We start from the raw sequence: 20922 nt of genomic DNA on the forward strand, positions 1-20922 counted from the left end.
AATGCAAACATACAACAACTGCAAATCAAGTGGTTTGCATAGGAGGTGGACACCAGGTGAGAAAGCACATTGTCAAGTTTCTCTTTCTTTCCTGTTCATGTTTCGTGATCTCAAGTTAATAAGTATGTTGGAGGAATTATTCAGTTGATGCCTCACAACACCTCCCATGTTGCATTGTCAGCATTTTATCCATGCACTTGTTTGAATTTGACAGGATTTTCTCACTCAAAATTGACCTCTGAAATAATTTAGGTAGAAGTAAATTCACTAGAATGCTGAATCACAATCACTTATTATTATATTTTCTTTGGATTGTTGTACGATCCATCATCAAATTAACATGCAATATAGAAAGAACGCTTCAGATGAACTTACACTGCAATTTTAGCCTTGTTCACCTGTTTGATGCACTATATACTGTCACGTGCCTGAGCTAGAATATGTCATCTCTGCACATGAAAAACTGATGCAAAAGCCTGCGAAACATAGTGATGATTTTGCAGTTCATATTCTTTAAATCTGTTTGCCCTGATTGTGGTGCTAGAAGAAAGGTCAGGGTGTCCAAAATAGTTTGTCTTCTGTCATCTGGGGAATGTTTCCAGCACTGAAAGGAAAACGTCCCAAAATCCCTCATTCATAAACTGTAACAGACAAGCTCTAAGGATATGAAAGGATAGAATGACTGCAACCTTTCCAGGCCACGGCTCAAAGAGAATGGTCAAAGCATGTTTCAAGGTAGCAGCCCATCAGGTAGCTATTTCTACTATTCTACTATTGAAAGAACATTAAACAATCCATTGCAATCCAACTAAATTTTGTTAAACCACGGCCTTTGTCTGCTGCTCTTAAGGTCAGAGTAAAATTTAGTGATAAAGAGTAAATAAACGACACATTTCACTTGTCGTCATGTCAGGCAGCTGAGTGCCTACTTAGGTAATGGGAGTTTGGCTGTTGAGAAGGGATTTAATCCTATCTGCCTTCTTTATAACAGGAGGACAGCCCTCCGATCAGCAATTTCTTCATTTCTCTGGAAAGGTAATAAGTGATGAAGCAGTCTGGTAGCAGACTGGTAGTGAGAGTGAGTAGCATAACAATGTCTTTTAATTAAAGGACTACATCCACAACGACACCTTCACTGCGCAACTCATCCATGTGTATCATACACATCGCAAATAGGACTCTTGTGGTGAAAAGGAATCTTATTTAGATTCAATTTTCTGATGGGAGGTGACTGAAGAGGATATCTGTTAGGCACACTTATCAAGTGTTTAGGCCAGAATGAGTATTACATGCAAAGAAAGAGATAGGCGCATAGCTGGAGACCAATAAAAGAAGTAATGTGACCAAACATGTGTAGTGAAATCCTCTCATGTGATGAGGACAGCATGTACTGATGGAAGCAGATGGAAACCATTACAGTGCTATTGTATTTCACCCCATGAAATCATTTCTATTTAGTTATGGCTCCAAGGGTAAAAAATAGTTTTCTTTCCTATTCATGCATTTAACTCGACCTTCATTATCTGTCTAGACTAATTATTCTGCAGAACTTATTGACTGACGCTTCTTTTTCTTTTGTTAAACCATTGTAATCTTCAGACATTTAAGTGTACATTTGGCTACATTTACCTTATTTTGTATTTTTTTAGAAAATACTAAACTTTACACAATCTCACTTAATGTGGGACTTTTTTGGGCCAAAATGTATTCATCTTGTTTAATCAAACTTATTAGAAATAAATGTAGAATTGCTTGCTTGCTTGTTTTACACTGTAGTGTATTGGGTTTGAGAAGAACTCTGGGCTTGGGGCCCTGACTCCTGGGGTTAAATCGCTTCCATTTCTTCCATTTAATACTTGAAACTCAGAAACAAGGCCCCAAAGATGAGAGAATAAATTGGAGAACATCCACCATTTTGCTGCCAATTTGGATGGACTGGGAAGGCCAATTGAAAATCTTGAAAGTCTTCACGCATATTCTACATGTACATGCTTGGATCAAATTAAAATTCACGAGCATAGCTTGCTTAGCATAAATACTGGAAACTGGTTTCTATTAAAATCTGGCACTGATGCTGATAAAAAAGATAAATACAATTTGATATAAAAATTTGTGTGAAGTAAAAAAGAATAAGCACATTGGTTAAGATTTAACAGATTGAAAAACAACTCTGACCGTCAATGGCTATATTAGAAATCAGATCAACATCAGGCATGAGAATCTAGTGAGATGAAGTCCGGGCTTTTCAAGTTTTTGTTGTCTGTTCACTTCAAATGAGCCTTTGTGATATCCGTTAATAATGTTCTGCAAGAATTACAAACAGCTATTAAATTGTCTATGGTTTTTAATGAGTTCCAGTGCTAATGTTTAGGCAGGCTTAAAAATCTAGATAATCAAGTTATGTGTGTCTCTAAAAGTCATATCACATAGTCGACATACGTCTCATGTGGCATCTTTTGCAGGGATTTAGTCATTTTACTGTCGGTGTTTCCCCTGTTGTGCAAATGTTCCACGAAAACAAGTTTTCCCTGATACTATTTTGCAAGATCACCATTTTTGCATCATGGCTTAGTTCTCACCAAAACGTGATTGTGATTGGTTTAAAGAAATACAAATAAGTCCTATACCCTATATATACTATAGCTTCTATGACTGTGCTGTCAATAGCGTCTTGACATTTCAACTTTAACTAAATCTGTTTTATACTTCATTGTTCCGTCTAATCACCAGTTGTACATTTAATCCTAGGCTAGCACTCATAGGTCTCACTTCCTTTTAGCGATTGTCCTGCTTTTTCTACACTAATAACTTGATGTTATCTTATCTAGTGTTGGAGGAGGGTCAAATTCAAAGTCGAATTCATTTGAAAGCCTTGTTCTTAGTCTCTCACATCCAACCTGGAAATCACTAAAAAAAAAATGTGTTACAGTGTACCAGTCCTGGACCATATTCTGAATTCCTAACGGAATTCTCAAAGTCCTTAGTGCAGATAAAGTAATTATTATTATAAGTAAATATTCATGTGGACGATGATAATGATGGTCTTAGCACTGCTTTCATCTCATCATTGGACTCAATTTGTAGTAGCAACAACTTCATGAGCTTCTTTAATGATAAAATTCTAACTATTAGAGACAAAATTCATCACCTCCTGCCCTCAACAACTCTAATTCAACCTCAAATTTAGGAATCATGGAAATAGCTGTTGGGCTTAATGTGCATTTAGACTGCTTTTCTCCTGATTTGGCTTCATAATTTCCTCATCCAAACCTTCAACTTGTCTCCTATAAGGCTAGAATTCCTAGAAGGCTACTGAAGGAAGTCCTACCCTTAATTAACACACCCTTACTGGATATGATCAATCAGTCTTTACTAACAGGCTTTAAAGTAGCAGTAATTAAACCTCTTCTGAAAAAGCCCACTCTTGATTCAGGTGTATTAGCCAATTATAGACCTACAGTATATCCAACCTTCCCTTTCTCTCCAAAATCATTGAGAAAGTAATAGCGAATCAGCTGTGTCATTTTTTGAAATTCCAATAGCCTATTTAAGGATTTTCAGTCAGGTTTTAGAGCGCACCATTGCTTGCATTAACTTGGCTCTGCAAGTTCATGTAGTTATTGACCAATAACTCTCTCAATCAGTTCCAGGAGGGGTTTAGATCTCATCTTAAATTCTAGTTCATGTTTTTAAGAAAAAACAAAGCCAAAGCTGCTGCAGCCCAGCATGAGAGAAACATTTTATGCATCTGTTGTCCCTGTCTGCTGTCCATCTGACATGAATTTCAGAATCATACATGCACACATAGTGCACATGAAAGCACATATCAAAATTGAATTATTCAGCACACATCAAACAACCTGGTGTTCTGGGTGGATAGACAATCACAAGAGTACAGGCATGCTGACATTGATCTGTCTGATATAACCTATGTATTACACTCTATATCAAACAGAATTAAATTGATGGTTGAATCACAGGGCAAGTTCAGTGTTGAAGGGGAACTATGAACTCTCCCCACACTCCCGACATGTCCACTGTGTAACAGTTAGCTGTAAACAAGTACTCACATCCTACATTAAACCCATTATCTCCTCGGAAGCCTGCTAGCAAATCTCATCAGTGGAGCTTTGCCTCCACAAGTCAGGGATGTTTGAGAGATCCCATTTGGTTGTGTACATGAATCATTATGACAATACGCATTGTCAGCACATTGTATCCGGGAAACAGGCATGTGCAGTGGAAATAAGATTATAGTGGCAAAAAGCATTAGAGATAGAAAGGACGCACTGTCAAGCAGGAAGATTAGAGCGCCCCGACCAGAGGGTGCTTTCACAAAGGTAGACCTAACTTGTCTCTGACAGAGAGATTGCAGGTCCACTGCTGTCTACTTTTTGGAGACTTTAGGTAGGACTATTTCTCCATGTAATTTGAGTAAATCAAGATTCTTTTCAATGTAAAAAATAATATCTAACTGAGCCGACACTTCCAAATGCACAACTCTATTCAAAGAGAACCCAACCAAGTTAGCAACACCTGGCACCTAGATTACCCATGACGCAACTTGACCACAAGCAGTTGGCAGTTCTGTTGGAGATACGGGTTTGTTATGCTCGCAGCAGCTAATGTAGCTTCAAACCACAAGACTCAAGCGGGAACGGGCTGCAGAGTTCTGGTCAGCACCAACAGATTTTTTTCCCTTTTTCAACCTTTTTCAGTCTTGAGCTCCACCCAACACTGACTCAAGTGGCATCACCTGAGGACATTTATTTAACTTCACACAGCTCCATCAAGAGAACCAAAAAGCTTTATTCAACATTTTTCACATATGCAAAGGTATTCCAACACCTGGAAACACACTGTTAAGTGTAAAATTGATGATGTTCCCATACAACTCCAACACAAAACTCTGAAAAGTATTACAGTAACAATCAACATCAACCAGTTGATGAAAATCTGCAGGAAATCATTTCTGATTTTTGAAATTTCACAATCTCCTGCATTGTTTGAACATGTAAACACAACTAGCTTTACAACAGCCTGAAAGTTTGTGACATGAAACTCTATCAGCACTCGGGCAGCCATGGCAACTATAAGAGCAACAATCTCTATCTATAACAAAGGTCAAAGACAGGATGCACGTGTTTTAAACACATTCAGACATAAAAATATGTTGAAAAGTGGAAACATCTATTACATACGCTTAACTTACAGTTGTGCTTTAAAGGGTTACGGTGTCATTACAAAGTTCATCGATGCTGTAGCTGATGTGCAAATAGAGAAAAACAAATACAAATAAAATAAAAATAGATAAAATTAAATAACTATAGCATACAAGGTAAAGCTATATTATATATTATATATGTTACTGCAATTTCATCCAGTTAAAGACTGCTACAGGGGCAGCCACTTAGCTTTGCCTCTCCCAACCTCTCTCGGCTGCCAGCTGGCTGGGAATCAACTCCCAGCTAACTCTCAGCCACTGGGAGTCTCTCCCCTTCCTCCGGTTTCCTGTCCTGTCTAGATTTCACTATAAACAAGTCTATTCAGTCACCTTGAGATGGTGCTTTCTTCACGAAAATGCATTCAAAAATAAAACTGTGACTAATGTTAATTTCAGTACCCAGCAGGAGCCTGCAACAATCTGGCATGCTGGGATTTCAAGGAGGCTAAATTGCCTAACTGCTACCCCTTACCTCCAAGCCATGATCAAACCTTGCACTGTGGTGTGGACAAAAGTATCTGCTAAATGACCTTCATGTTAAATAACTTAAAATATCAACACTGAGCTGGGTACCACCAACAGCAAACTTGCATTTGTGCATTGTCTGAGAAGACAACTATGGGACCTTGTCACAGAGATGCAGTCTTGGTTTTGTGAGAACACAATATGAAGAGGCAAGGAAGATCAAACCAATCTTAGGTAACTGTTGAATTGGATTCAACAATGTTCATTGTACCATGTGGTTTGTTTGACTGTCTGTCTGTGTGTCACATATTCAATGATGGAATAAGGATTGGCACATTTGCTCAGACTGTTACACAACAATACATGAAGCAATAATGTAAAGTAAGTATTTTGTAAAAGTAGCATATAATGCTCTTTAGGTGCTTTATAATGGAAGCTGATGTAACTTGAATGCAAGCCAAAATAGAGGGCATGAAAAGCAAGGAAAGTGCACAGCTCACAGTTTCTAACAGGCATGGGCTCCCAGGGCTCCCTCGTGGACTGAAGACTTGTGCTCAGGAGGATGAGGGGGTTAGTGATGGACATGTGGGAAGACTATGGATCCAGCTGCGCTCTTTGTAAGCTAAAGCCTCACTTCAAAGTCCATCTCCCCATTCAGCAGCCTTGGACAGCCCTTGTTGAAATGCACAGATCTTAACGAAAAAACCAAGGGAATCCACTACAGATCAATCTGGCTAAGCCATGCCATGGACGAATACAGATGATGTTCATTAAGACAGAAAATGCTCTCCAAGGTCACTTGAATCTCATTTAAGAAAGTGAAGAACAAGCCTTTAGATAGTATCTGAGAAATGTGAAAAATGAACAAAAGGCCTCAAATGCATTCCCACAGTGATCCTGGGAGAAGGCGAATGTTCAAAGCCCCAGCAAACCTCCAAACCAGCCTTCTGAGAGTGATCAAACTACATGCCATCTGGAAAGCAAGGTCCCATTATGGAACTGACGATTAGAGGATAAAGGAAATAAAATGAGCCTGAGCTGGTTCACAGGATACAAGACAAACGATACTCTGCTGGCTTGGGACTACAGTTTGTAAGACGTCCCTGTTTGTTTCTGACATTCACCTTAAATGGTTTTTAGATATTTTTATAGCTGCTGGGATGGCAATATAAAGCTGACAATAACTAACAGCATCCATAAAAAGTTTATCACACAACATCTGCATAAATTAGGCTTGTTATCACACCCTGCTTATATTTACAATCCCTTGGTCCTGACATGAATAATAGGGCCTGTTCAATCTCTACCAAACTTGAGTCATATGTTTATGGCTCAAATTAAAGCTCCCAAGAAGTAGTAGAACCCAAGAAGAACCCGGTTGAGTATGGTTTGCTGTTATATCACATTAAATCTGCATCAACAAGCGTTATGAATATCAATATCCATGTCAGGATTCAAGGACACAGTAGCCACAGTATTATGAGGGTAACGCAAGGTCTGTCAGGCCTCATTATGGTGCCCTCTCTGAGGAATGTGGAGTTGTTTTATTAAAGGTGATAGGCAATTCAATACTCACTGAGTTGCTCTTTTTGTGGAATTTAAGAATAATATATGATAGAGATACAGACAATAGGTGTGTTTTTAAATCTCAAAACCTAAAAAAAAAATCGATAATGATGCAAAGTCGTCAGCTTCAAACTTGTAAGAGATTCTGTATACAAACATTTAATCCAATTAAGCGTAAAGACCTGTTCTCAAACTGATGACTGTGACATGTTGGCACATGGAGTTTCTGAGCATGTTTCTGTGATACCGGCTGTGATGGTTGTGATTGATGTAGTTAGGTCTACTTTGTGTCTCAACTGTTCACTAGTCAGTAATTCTAGCAGTTTTGTAGTATGTTCACCGTGGAAAAAATAACTAAATACAGTGTAGCCTGATTGTGTTGAAATATTATGGTAGTTTTAGTAACTTTTAAATCATTCTTTTTAAACTTTATAACAAAGTTTTTTTGGAGAAGAACATCAGTTCTGATGAAACTGATGCAATCTACCGTTTTTGCCCATTCATCTCAAGGTCCCTTAGTCAGATCTATGAACAAAAAGATGGATGACTCAACGTGTATTGCTGCCTGTCACAATTACAATGTCCTTTTTGATACGACCATTTATTGATATTTAAATTCAACACAGTGCAGGACTGAATTTACTGTACTTGGTGTATGATGTTTAATAGACACTGCTTCACAATGCAACAGAAAACAGTACAAGGAACAAGGATTTTTCAAAGGTTTAAAAAAGTGAAACAATTCTGAAAAAAAACAGCTCCTGAGACAGCTCGAAACAATGTGGATTTTATTTCCATGTCAGCAAAAGGTGCTACTAATGCTAACTTACTTGTGTTTGAAGTGTATTCTTATTCTTATTCTTTTGGAGCTGTGTGTAACAAAAAGCAATTTCCCCCTGGGGATTATTAAAGTAATTCTGATTCTGATTCTGATTCTGATAAGGCAGTTCCTTTAGCAGGTACTTTACTGGCTGTAAAACACGCTATGGGGATCTATTCCTGGTGGAAGAAGAGAAACAAATAGATAGGACTCATTGAAATATTCTGGTAGAATGAATTTAAATAAAAATCTATTATCTGACTATAATTCATTATGTGTTGCATGTTAGCATACTAATTACAGCTGATTCTGACAGAAATTTAGTCACCAGTCTTAGAGGTATCAATAGTAGATAGTGTGATTCAGATTAAGTTAGACTAGATGTTTTTGGAATGGACACGAACATGCTCAAAGATCTAGGCTCAGCTCTCGCCACTCCTATCGCCTCAATCATTAATCTTTCAATTTCATCTGGTCATTTTCCAAAGGCCTGGAAATCTGCTATTATTTAAATCTGTCTTTAAATCCGGTGACTCAACTTCTCTGCATAACTACCGACCAATAAGCATTGCTCCGGCCATTTCCAAAATTGCAGAAAAAATGGGTGGCAGAGCAGATTGTCCATCACTTAAACAGCAGCTCCCCCTCTCTCCACGCCATGCAGTTTGGTTTCAGACCCAAGCATTCTACTGAAATGGCTACATGTCTCTTTATTGAGAAAATAAAATCTTTTCTCGATAAGGGTGGAGTTGTAGGAGCGGTGTTTTTGGATCTGAGGAAAGCATTCGATACAGTAAATCACTCTGTTCTTCTTACCAAGCTCTCAAAATTTAATTTCTCTCACAATGCTGTGAGCTGGATTGAATCATATCTGCATGATCGAACACAATCTGTATCAGTTAACAACTGCAGATCTGATTCTCTTAGGCTAACCTCCGGAGTCTCACAGGGATCAATATTAGGCTCCCTTTTATTTAGTCTTTATATCAATGATTTCCCACTGTTTGTCCTGACGCTGAACGCTTAATGTATGCAGACGACACGGTTTTCTTTGTTCATGGTCGCTCCAAAGACACTGTTGCCGCTAAACTCATTAAAACAATGTCCCGTGTCACAACTTGGTTGCAGGAGTGCTGTCTACAGCTAAACGTTTCTAAAACTGTAGGCATGTATTTCACCAAAATAAATAGAGTATCACCTGACCCCGACATACATGTTAATGGAGAAGAAATACAAATTGTCAGCCAATATGAATATCTTGGGTTAATAATAGATTCACAGCTTTCCTTTATAGCACCAAAATTAATGTGGAGTCGGTGTGTAATTTTGCCAAAACAATGTCGGACTCCGTAGTTTTCTCTGGTCCCCTGCCCAACCTGACCAGTGATGACATGTACAGCCGCATGTCATCATTTAACCGCTGGCTGTCGAGGTGGTGCCCAGCTAACAATGTGGGATACATAGACAATTGGAAGTCTTTCTGGGGAAAACCTGGTCTCATTAGAAGAGACGGCATCCATCCCACTTTGGACGGAGCTGCGCTCTTATCTAGAAATATGTTTATTAGTCCTACAACTTGACAATCCAGAGTTGAGACCAGGTGGCAGAGCTGCAGTCTTACACACTTCTTTGCTCCTCCATTAGAACAGTCACCCACCCAACATCCCATAGAGACTGTGTCCGTCCCCCGACCATTCAGATAATTTAGATCTATTAAGTCCAACAGGAGAGGAGTTCAGCCTAAACATTTAATCAGAGTTAATACCACCATTGGCACTATGAAACAGGACAGGAGAGTTAAAAGTGGACTTTTAAACATCAGATCTCTGCCATCCAAAGCTGTTTTAGTAAACGATCTGATATCTGACCATGAAATTGATTTATTGTGTCTGACTGAAACCTGGCTACATCCTGAGGAGTATGTTAGCCTTAATGAGGCCACTCCTCCCAGTCATACTAATACTCACATTTCCAGAGATTCTGGACGTGGAGGTGGAGTTGCAGCAATCTTTAACTCTAGTTTAATAGTCCAACCTAGACCCAAACTTAATTATACCTCCTTTGAAAGGACCCAACCTGGAAAACTCTAAAACCAGTGTTGGTTGTCACAGTGTACCGCCCTCCTGGCCCGTACTCTGAATTCTTAACTGAGTTTTCAGAGTTTTTATCAGACTTAGTCCTTAGTGTGATTATAGTAGGTGATTTTAATATTCATGTGAATAATGAAAATGATAGTCTCAGCACTGCCTTTGTCTCACTTTTGGACTCAATTGGCTTCTCCCAGAATGTAAATGCACCAACTGACTGTTTTAATCACACTCTTGACCTTGTTTTGGCTTATGGTGTTGAAATTGAACAATTAACAGTCTTTCCACATAACTCTATTTTATCAGACCATTACCTGATAACATTTGATTTCTTGCTACAAGACTATGCTCTATATGACAGGGAGGTCCTCACTAGATCCTTATCCGATAGTGCTGTTGCCAAATTTAAGGAGGTGATTCCTTCAGTATTTCAGCCAGTGTGTCCCTGTGCTGTAGATGACCCTCATGTTAATCTCAGCCCCTCCCAAATTGATTATCTGGTTGATAGTGCTGCAGGTTCACTGCGAATGACACTAGACTCTATCGCCCCTCTAAAAAAGAAGAGAATTAAAGGAAAGAGACGAGCTCCCTGGTATAACTCCCAGACACGCGAGCTTAAGCAACACTCACGAAGGCTAGAAAGGACATGGCGGGCCACCAAAGTGGAAGAATCCCGTTTAATCTGACAAGATAGTCTTAAAACCTATAAAAAGGCCCTCTGTAATGCCAGAGCCGCCTACTACTAAAATAAAAATAAAAAATAAAAGCAACCCTAGATTCCTTTTTAACACAATAGCTAAGCTAACAAAGAGCCAGAACTCTATTGATCCTTGTGTTCCCTTAGAGCTCAGCAGTAACGACTTCATGAGATTCTTTCATGATAAAATTCTAACTATTAGGGACAAAATTCAGCACCTCCTGCCCTCAACAGGGTCTGATTCTTCTTCAAACTTAGGAACCATAGAAACAGCTGTTACATCTGATGTGTACTTGGACTGTTTTTCTCCAATTGATCTTGCTGAATTGGCCTCAATAATCTCCTCATCTAGACCGTCAACATGTCTCCTAGACCCCATTCCTACTGGACTACTTAAGGAGGTCCTGCCCCTAATTAACACGTCCTTACTGGATATGACAAATCAGTCTTTACTAACAGGCTATGTACCACAGTCCTTTAAAATAGCAGTAATTAAACCTCTCCTGAAAAAGCCTACTCTTGATTCAGGTGTGTTAGCTAACTATAGGCCTATATCCAACCCTCCCTTTCTCTCCAAGATCCTGGAGAAAGTCGTAGCTAATCAGCTGTGTAATTTTTTAAACTGTAATAGTCTATTTGAGGATTTTCAGTCAGGTTTTAGAGCGAACCACAGCACAGAGACAGCACTGGACACACAGACTGTCTGACACACAGACAGAGGACTCCTCTCTGTCCTGGTCTAGTTAGACCTGAGTGCTGCTTTCGACACCATTGACCATCACATCCTGTTACAGAGACTGGAAGAGTTCATTGGTATAAAAGGAACTGCATTAAGCTGGTTTAAGTCCTATTTATTAGATCGATTTCAGTTTGTACATATTAACAATGAATCCTCTGTCCACACTAAAGTTAGACATGGAGTTCCACAAGGTTCAGTGCTTGGACCAATACTCTTTATCTTATATATGCTTCCTCTGGGTAATATTATCAGGAAGCACTCCATTAATTTCCACTGTTATGCAGATGATACACAATTATATTTATCAATAAAGCCAGATTAACCCAATCAGTTGGCTAAACTTCAAATCTGCCTTAAGGACATAAAGTCCTGGATGAGCAGCAACTTTCTGCTGCTAAATTCAGATAAAACTGAAGTTATTTTGCTTGGCCCCAGACACCTCAGAGACAGCTTTTCTACTACCATAACTGCTCTGGATGGCATTAATCTGGCCTCCAGCTCCACTGTGAGGAATCTGGGAGTCTTATTTGATCAGGATTTGTCCTTTAACTCCCACATTAAACAGATTTCTAGAACTGCCTTTTTCCATCTACGTAATATTGCTAAAATCAGGCCCATCATGTCCACAGACGATGCAGAAAAATTGGTCCATGCATTTGTCACTTCTAGGTTGGACTATTGTAACTCATTATTATCAGGCTGCCCCAATAAGTCGTTAAAGACTCTCCAGCTGGTCCAGAACGCTGCTGCTCGTGTTCTGACGAGAACTAAAAGAAGAGACCACATTTCTCCTGTACTGGCTTCTCTTCATTGGCTTCCAGTAAAATCTAGAATGGAGTTTAAAATCCTTCTCCTCACCTACAAGGCTCTTAAGGGTCAGGCTTCATCATATCTTAAAGAGCTCATAGTACCATACTACCCCACTAGAGCACTGCGCTCCCAGAATGCAGGTCTACTGGTGGTTCCCAAAGTCTCCAAAAGTAGTTCAGGAGGCAGAGCCTTCAGCTATCAGGCTCCTCTCCTGTGGAACCTCCTTCCAGTTTGGGTTCGGGGGGCAGACACCCTCTCTACATTTAAGAGTAGGCTAAAAACCTTCCTTTTTGACAAAGCATATATTTAAGGGCTGGCTCAGGCCTTAGACCAGCCCCAATTTATGCTGCTATAGGCTTAGACTGCCAGGGGACTCCAATGGTGCACTGAGCTCCTCTATTGTCTATCCTCCTCTTCCTCTCCACAGTTATGTCTCATGTCAGCCAAATGTCTGCCTCTAACTTGCTATCTTCTCCGGAGCCTTTCTGTGCTTTCTCATCTCTCAGGTTCCTGTGGATCCTATGGATCCTGGTCCTGGCCCTGCTGATGTGGTTCTCTGGTTCCTGTGGGTCCTGGTCCCGGTCCCGCTGATGTGGTTCTCTGGTTCCTGTGGGTCCTGGTCCCGGTCCCACTGATGTGGTTCTCTGGTTCCTGTGGATCCTGGTCCTGGTTCTGCTGATGTGGTTCTCGGGTTCCTGTGGATCCTGGTCCTGGTGATGTGGTTCTCCATCAGCCAATGGATGCGCGTTTGTCCAAGGCTACAGCCTGTCCATCCTTGGGAGCTGGATCTCTCCTTCACTGTGGTGCTCCCGGAGGTTTCTCTTTTCCCACTGGGTTTTTTGAGTTTTTCCTTCCCGAAGAAGGAGGGTCATAAAGGGCAGGTGATGCCTCGGACTGATCCATCGGACTGATCCATTGGCCTCATCGACTGCTGGACTCTCTATTAGATTGTTTGTTCGCTTACACTTCTTGTTTATTTCAGTGAACTTTGTAAAGCACTGTGAGACAACTCTGTTGTGATATTGGGCTATACAAAATAAATTGAATTGAATTGAATTGAATTGAATAGCCCATATTGACAAATTGTGTAAAAAAATCAAGTTAAATCTCGCAAATTTTCGTGGAATTAGAAATGAAATGTCAACTGAAGCCGCAAAAATGTACTTGCATTCAATGATTGTCAGTCACTTCATCTATTGCCTAACCAGTTGATCCCAGGCTGGTCAGAGTGCAAAAAAACCATTGGAAGTTTTGTACAAACAAACAATTAAAGTTATGGATAAAAAACCTAGGCACTATCATCACTGTGCAATTTTTTAAAAATACAGTCTTTTAAACTGGGACAGTCTTCACACATTTGCAGATTTAAATTTGATTTATAAAGTATTGCATGATTTGGCTCCAGATCCTCTGGCAGAGTTCATCAGCCAAAGAAACAGCTCTGAGCGTGTCACTCGAGGCTCTGTCAGAGGTGACTGTTTCATTCCTCTGCGCAGGAGCACTTTCAGTAAGTTGGCCTGGTCAGTGAGGAGCGCTAGTGAGTGGAACTCAGTACCTGAGGAGGTTAAACTGCTTACAACATACAAGGTCTTCACAAAAAAATTGAAAATGTGGCTTATCAACACCTACAGCTGCCAACACTGAAAGACAAGCCTGTTGTGATGTTTTGATGTTGTGATCAAATGTTATGTTGTGATATGTTGTGATGTCTTATTCTCTCTTAATTGTATAGTAAGTGTTTGAATATGTATCTTGTATTATATTGTATAGGTATTGTGCGCTCTGTGCTTTCTTAACAGTTTGTTATGTATATGTTATTTGTTACATTAGTGCCCTATCAAGTGTCTAACCATGTTTTTCTCTTGTAGATGTATTTTACTGCTTTTTTACATCATGGCCAGGGGACTACAGATGAAAACTAGCCTTCTGGCTAATTCTGGCTTTTTTAACCATGTGTAATCATGTGTTTTATGAAATTGTATTGTCCCCTTTCAAATAAACTAAACTGAACTGACTTTGGTGACACTAGATTGTAAAAAGACATGTTTGCCTGCTCATTTTTTCACTTGAGCACTTTTTTCACCATTGACACCTCATGTGTAAGTAATGTAAAGACATATATTTCTGTCTATATTTCTGTATTTCATTCTCTGAACTTGGCCCCTTGCATATAAATTTACATGCATTTTCAGCAGTATGTGGATATTTTTACTACAATTTCAACAAGCAACTGTCTTGTATTTATGTGATTTTACCTTGTTTGAGAAAACAGCATTTGATAAGAATAAAGTTGCTCCGTATTTTTGAGAAAAGAGTCAAATCAAGCAGGTCAAGGCAGAGTACAGGCTGTCTTTAGATGGTGTGGGCCAACACTTGCTGCTCAATGTTTATTTAATGGCCTGGCCAGTCTCTTGCCTCTCAAGTCTTTCCAGGCTGCATTTGTACTATTACACCGCTCAGCACAGAATGAGGCACAAACCCTCTGTACCAAGCAAAATGGATAACACGCCTCCCTTTTCAGTGCACTGTGTACAAAGTGATGCGGTATAAAATGATTAAAAAAAACCTGCAGTGTTGGCCATCCATCTTGAGCGGTTCATCTCTTCCCTCCCCCAACCTTTCAGCACAGTCTTGAATGCTGGAGCCCTCTCCTCCCCAAGCCCTTAGACAATAGCCCTGCAAGTATCCCACTGTATAACTGCCATGGCATGCTGAATGCCAGACAGAAATAATCTCCTCCTGGTGATAACAGAGCAATCTCACAGCCCTGGGGAGCCAGAAACACTATTCAGAAAGCAATGGAAGAAAACCAGGGCTGGCATGTCATGGGGCGGTAACACAGGGACCCGGCAGTTAGACAAATACATCCCCATCACCAACAGTAACAGCGAGTCGCTGACTGAAGATTAACAGACACCAGTGCAAGTCTGCAGGGCATGTCAGCTGGATTATTAACTGTCCTGACCAAGAAAGATGGATAGTTATTTTCTAATTGTGTCAGCCATTACTGGCTATAGAAATTAATTAAATTACAGAGTATGTTATCACTATACCAGTGACTTTGTATGTTTTGTCCAAATTTTCAATGAATAATTTGCAATCTCCATTATGGTAAAATGTAAGTCAAAATAAATTGACTTTTGTTTGTATTTCAAAAATACAAAACGATATGATTCAAATGATCCAGCTGTAAGGGGAATGTTTAAGAACTGTCACCATTCCAGGACGTTACAAAACATGCTGTCTAGTTGACTAGTTGATTTGAGCGCACATCACACAGACATAAACTATTTGAGCTTACGGTGCCTGACAACATAATAGCATACTCACAATTTTGTTTTAAGTAATTTTTTCATACTTTTATTGAGCATATTCTGTATAAGTAATTTTGTTCTTCCAAGTCTTGAAAGGTGTTTTCAAGCAGCATTTAAGCTCCATTCAATTGGGAAGATTTTGTTAGAATCCTGGTAATCAATCGACATGAACATGTTCGGTAAATGTAAATACATTTGTCATGTCTGTACTGCATGCGCCATCCAACAATAATGCAAAGGAAAATAGATCCTTTTAACTATATGAAATGGTCAATAGTGATATTTGCGATAATAATAAAACCATGCTAACCCATAGACGTGCTTTGATGATGTCGAGTATGAATTTATTAATACAGTTCAGCTGAACTCTGAGCAATAAACATCTCAGTTCTACTAAAAAAATGGGCGGCTGTGGCTCAGAGCTAGAGCAGGTCGTCTCAATCAGAAGGTCGGTGGTTCAATCCGCGGCTCCTATGAGTCAGCATGTCGAAGTGTCCTTGGGGAAGACACTTGAACTCCAACTTGCTCCTGAAGCATAGCTGAAGTGTGTGAAAGACTACTCTCCTCCAACTTAGATTCCTCCTGAATGAATGATGTGTGAATGGGTGAATGAGAATGTAATATAAAAAGCGCTGAGTGGTCAAAATTACTAGAAAGGCACTATACAAATACAGACCAACACTAACACTAACACAACACTAGGTAACAGAATTATTTACAATGTGTAACAGGGTTGTTGATGTGTCCTATCTGTAGCTTTTTATCTACAAAGATTTCCTCTTAACCTTGTTTACAAGTCACACAAATAAGAGCTCAGTCTTTCAAACTGAACAATGATGGCCATAAGGGAGAAAATAAAAAATGAATGCCATTATTCTGCAGCTGGACACAACCTACAAACCCGTGGCAGCTCTAGCAGATTGTTGCAACAACACTGGTCTTGTTTAATGCAATTTTTTTCCTTTCTTATATTAAATATAATAATATATAATATATTGTGATTAAGTAAAGTGAAAATGCACAGTAATTACACAAAGATTTGTTAAGTTCACACTACATTACATATCAAATAATAAATAATGGTAATACACTGTAGACTAGTCTATCAAAAAAAAAGAAATGAGAGTCATTGTTCTGCAGCTGGAATACACACCCTACAAAACCCAGGCACTTCTGGCATCATGCAGTCACATGATATAGTAAATTGTTATGACGCGTGTCATAATGTACATTTGGATGTGACCATTTCTGTTGGGTTTCCTCCCTGCCTGATTGCTTTTGCCCTGTTCTGTATTTTTTTCAGTGTTCTGAGTTGCACTTACTTTAGAATGGAACCTGCTGAGGCCAACTCCACTCCTTCTCGTTCTAGGCTCCCAATTGGACCCTGCTGTGCCATCTTTTGTTTTTTGGGATGACTCAGAATCAAGTACTCTTTAGTGTGACTATTGTAAACATATACTAAAAATCAGCCCCACATAGGGGTGAGAAGCCTTTTTCTTTTAATTCCCATTTCTCCTGTGTTTTATTAGGGAGACAGATAAGAGCCCTATATTTTCTTTCATTTTCTTTTCTTCAGTTAGGAAATTTAGTTGATGTCATTTCAAGATGTTTTGTTTATTGTTTTGGCTTTTTCGCACACTGAAGCTGAGAACTACCTAATAATAAATCGATTCTGTTTGGACTGCATCTGCTGTGGAACGGTTCATCTTTAAGAGTGGGAAAGAGTAGAGTCACTTGCTTTGTGTTGCGCTCAGGCTTCCCCTAGGCTGGTTGTAACATAAAATGGGGGCTTGTCTGGTTTTTGTTTCCCCCTCATGTTTCGTCGGGTAAGTCTGCATATTTTTGCATGTGTTTTTTTCATATCTCTGGTTAGAAGTTTTCTGGAGTGGCAAAATGGAGTTTGATTTGGAGAGTTTTGAAAGAAGTCCCACATTACAACAGCTGTAAAATGTGAGAAAGTGGATTTAATGCTCATTGCTAACCTGTTTGACGTGCATGTGCAACTGGGTGCAAAAAAAGAGAGTTGATGCGGCTCTTACTTGAGAAGCTGGGGGAGAGGAGTTTGTTTGCTGGTTTGTCCTCTACAGAGGAGGCTGGAAAAGCTAATGTGGAGCAATGAGATCCTGTGCTGCCTGTCACGCCCGCTCCCACAGATACATTCAATGCATCTGAAAGGTCTGCAGAGGACCTCCGACTGACCCTCCGCATCAAAGAAGTGGAGGTGAGGAATCGGGAGTTAGAAGTGGAGGCTATGCACCTTAGGGTAAGAGCTCTAGAGCTGGAACGCCAGCCCAGTGCCGCAGTGCCCAGTGCCATCAGTCATACTGTAGTTCAGACCTGTTGATGTAGGGAGTTAAATTCAGTACGTTACGCATACCGATTCAGGGATCTAACTTTATGTCCAAAGTTTTAGTACAAGTCATGTCAGAATGGTCTGTTAAGCATCAGGTCTGATTTCATCAGGCTCTCAACTCGATGTTTCACAAGGTCTAGAGTCAACTATGTATGCTATTCTATCTTCTTGGCTCCGCTTTGTCTGGACAACTCAGACAAGGAAAGGTCACGTCCATCTTTAGGGTACTCCCTCACATACATGAAACCAGATATTACTTGCAGACTCCTATATATGTGGAAGCCTTACTCTGTATTCTTTAGTCTCTCATCTACGTCTGTGATGTTAGACTCCGAGCTTTAACATCCAAGTTAAAACTACATAAAGCTCTTGAATGCATCTTAGTGTCATCTCTTCCTTTCGAACAAGCACAGAAATGCATCCCTACAATTTGGTGCCATGAACCTGACAGGATGGCTTTAAAGGTAAGCAGATTTTATCATTTGTTATACTTATGATTACTTATGACTCTCTGCTTACCTGACAGTCATACGGTAAAGGACCTTTCAACTTGATGATGCATTATGGTTTTGTTCTGTATAGCTTATGAGAATTGACTATATTGAGTGGATTATCATATTGAATTTTTCTTTACAGCGGAATTCTGTCTGCTGGGTATCAAATGCTGATCGATCATAACTGTAGGCCTATGTAGCGCTGGTCAAATAACAGCCACATGCTGCCATATTTATTGTCATCTGCATACGATCACTCCGGTATGGTTTGTTGTTGTTCACCCACCTTCAGTCAATCAAAACCCTGTGTTAGTATTGGCCACCTGAGCTGTCAGTCAAACAATCTGAACCACCACCTTATAGCATTTTGTATGTGTTAAAAAAAAAAAAAGAAGAAGAAAGACAAAAAATAGGAAAAAGAGTGGCCCCCACCCTGGAAAAGTGGTGTCTACAGGACACGCACTGACTGCGCAGTCTAGAGAAATAAAGGAAAAGCGTCAGGTCACTTATAAAGTGTCGCTGGACGGCTTATATAAAAAGAGCATTAGGTCACTGAAAGTGATGCTGAGCGGGTCAGTAAAAAAGCGTGAAGTCATTGAGATAACGCTGCACGGCTTGAAAAGAGAGTGAGGACGTTCACGGTGTGTCGCTGCACGGCTCAAAATGCATCGGGTTGCTCATGGAGCTTCGCTGGACGGCTTAATTGTTGTGTAAACACTGCTATCTTGAACGGCCTGCTTGCACCGACGAACCCGATTCTTGATATGCAGGTGTTGTTGTTGTTTATTATCTCATATGTAAGAATTATTAATTATATACAGATCAAGCAGCATTGAAATGTAACAGCCTACCCTAAATTTAGCTGGCAAGTGATGAAATGAATAAAAGAAATATAAAGAAGGAATATACAGAAGAGCCTCGTTTAAGTCTTATGCATGTTTTTTTTTTTTACTAATTGCATGAAATATTAATCATGGGGTCACAAAATAGTAAACTGCCTACAGAAAAAACAATTACTATTAAAAATAAATCTGGACATGCATTACCGGGAATTTAGAGGGGTAACTGATGTTTGTCATTATTGTCGGCAAGTTGGACATTGGATAAGAGACCGCCCCATGAAAAAACAGGAGGAATATCAAAACATGAATCCAGCTCAAATTTACAGCCCCCTCCCATTGCAGAATACTCTCCTTTACACACAGCACCTATATTCCTATTAGGAAGAGATCTGTTCAGCAACCTTATGTTTAACATTTGTTTTCTTTTGTCTCCAAGTATTCTCAGCAGGTGATAAGATTCTCTCCCTTTTCCAGATGATAAGTCTATGTACAATTTTCAACCAGGTGACTATATTTTGATACGCAGTTTGAAGTCGACAGGAGGAGAGCCACTTTACGGCCCTCCAACACAATAACCTCTGGTGACATGTACAGCAGTTAAGGTCAAGGGTCAACCTCAATGGATCCACGCAACCAGACTCAAGGCTGCACCTCCATCACTAGTATCAGTGACACCTGTGGCATCACTCATGGCATAGAAGTCATCAGTAGAGATATCAGGTTTCCCGAGGTTCAAACTGTTGCAGACACTTTTTCTTACGAACAAAATCCAGCCAAGATGGTGAACATCTATGCACAACCAGGGAAAGATAGTTCTGACTCTACTTTTGTTTCTTCAGACTCATCATCTGAGAACGAGCCTGAGGGATATATGGATAGAGTGGATGAGAAGTGAAGAGACAATTCACAAGGTGTTGATAACATGAAGGATTGAAGAATCAGCATCATCGTACTGGAGAATCTGCCTGGGAAGGATTCAGCCCTCTCACCCGTAGCATGGTGAAGTCTGGGTGAAAGCGGGGGGGTCGGGTTTAAAACAATAGGTCCCTCGTCCCCAGAGCCCAGCATGAAGAATAAGCCATGTTATATTTAGGAGGAGGCAAAAAGAACCAGACAGGTTCAAATAACCAAGGAACCAGTATTTTCACATCATTTGAATTCAGCATGATTCTGACATTAAATAATATTTAAGAATGATGAATGAATTTGAGACTGATGAATGTTCAAACTTGTCATATATCAAATGGAAATGATTTATGATGGAACTTTGTGAGTTGTTACAGTTAAAAAAAAAAAAAAGAAAAAAGGGTGAAATTGTTAGAAGGCTTTTGTTTTGCTACATGTTGCAGGAACATGTACTATGTATACTATCTTTAAGTCAGCATTCTATCTTCTTGGCTCCACTTTGTCTGGACAACTCGTCGGACAAGGAAAGATCACGTCCGTCTTTGGGGGTACTCCCTCACATACATGAATCCAGATATTACTTGCAGAATCCTACATATGTGGAA

General features: G+C 39.8%; 1 protein-coding gene across 4 annotated transcripts in view; it reads right to left on the reverse strand.

The window, feature by feature from the left end:
- LOC139217526 (bis(5'-adenosyl)-triphosphatase-like) overlaps positions 1 to 20922 on the reverse strand; it is a 340133-nt gene that overhangs the window by 249160 nt on the left and 70051 nt on the right. The window lies entirely within an intron of this gene.

The sequence above is a fragment of the Pempheris klunzingeri genome, chromosome 2 (assembly GCF_042242105.1).
Source record: "Pempheris klunzingeri isolate RE-2024b chromosome 2, fPemKlu1.hap1, whole genome shotgun sequence".
Taxonomy (NCBI): domain Eukaryota; kingdom Metazoa; phylum Chordata; class Actinopteri; order Acropomatiformes; family Pempheridae; genus Pempheris; species Pempheris klunzingeri.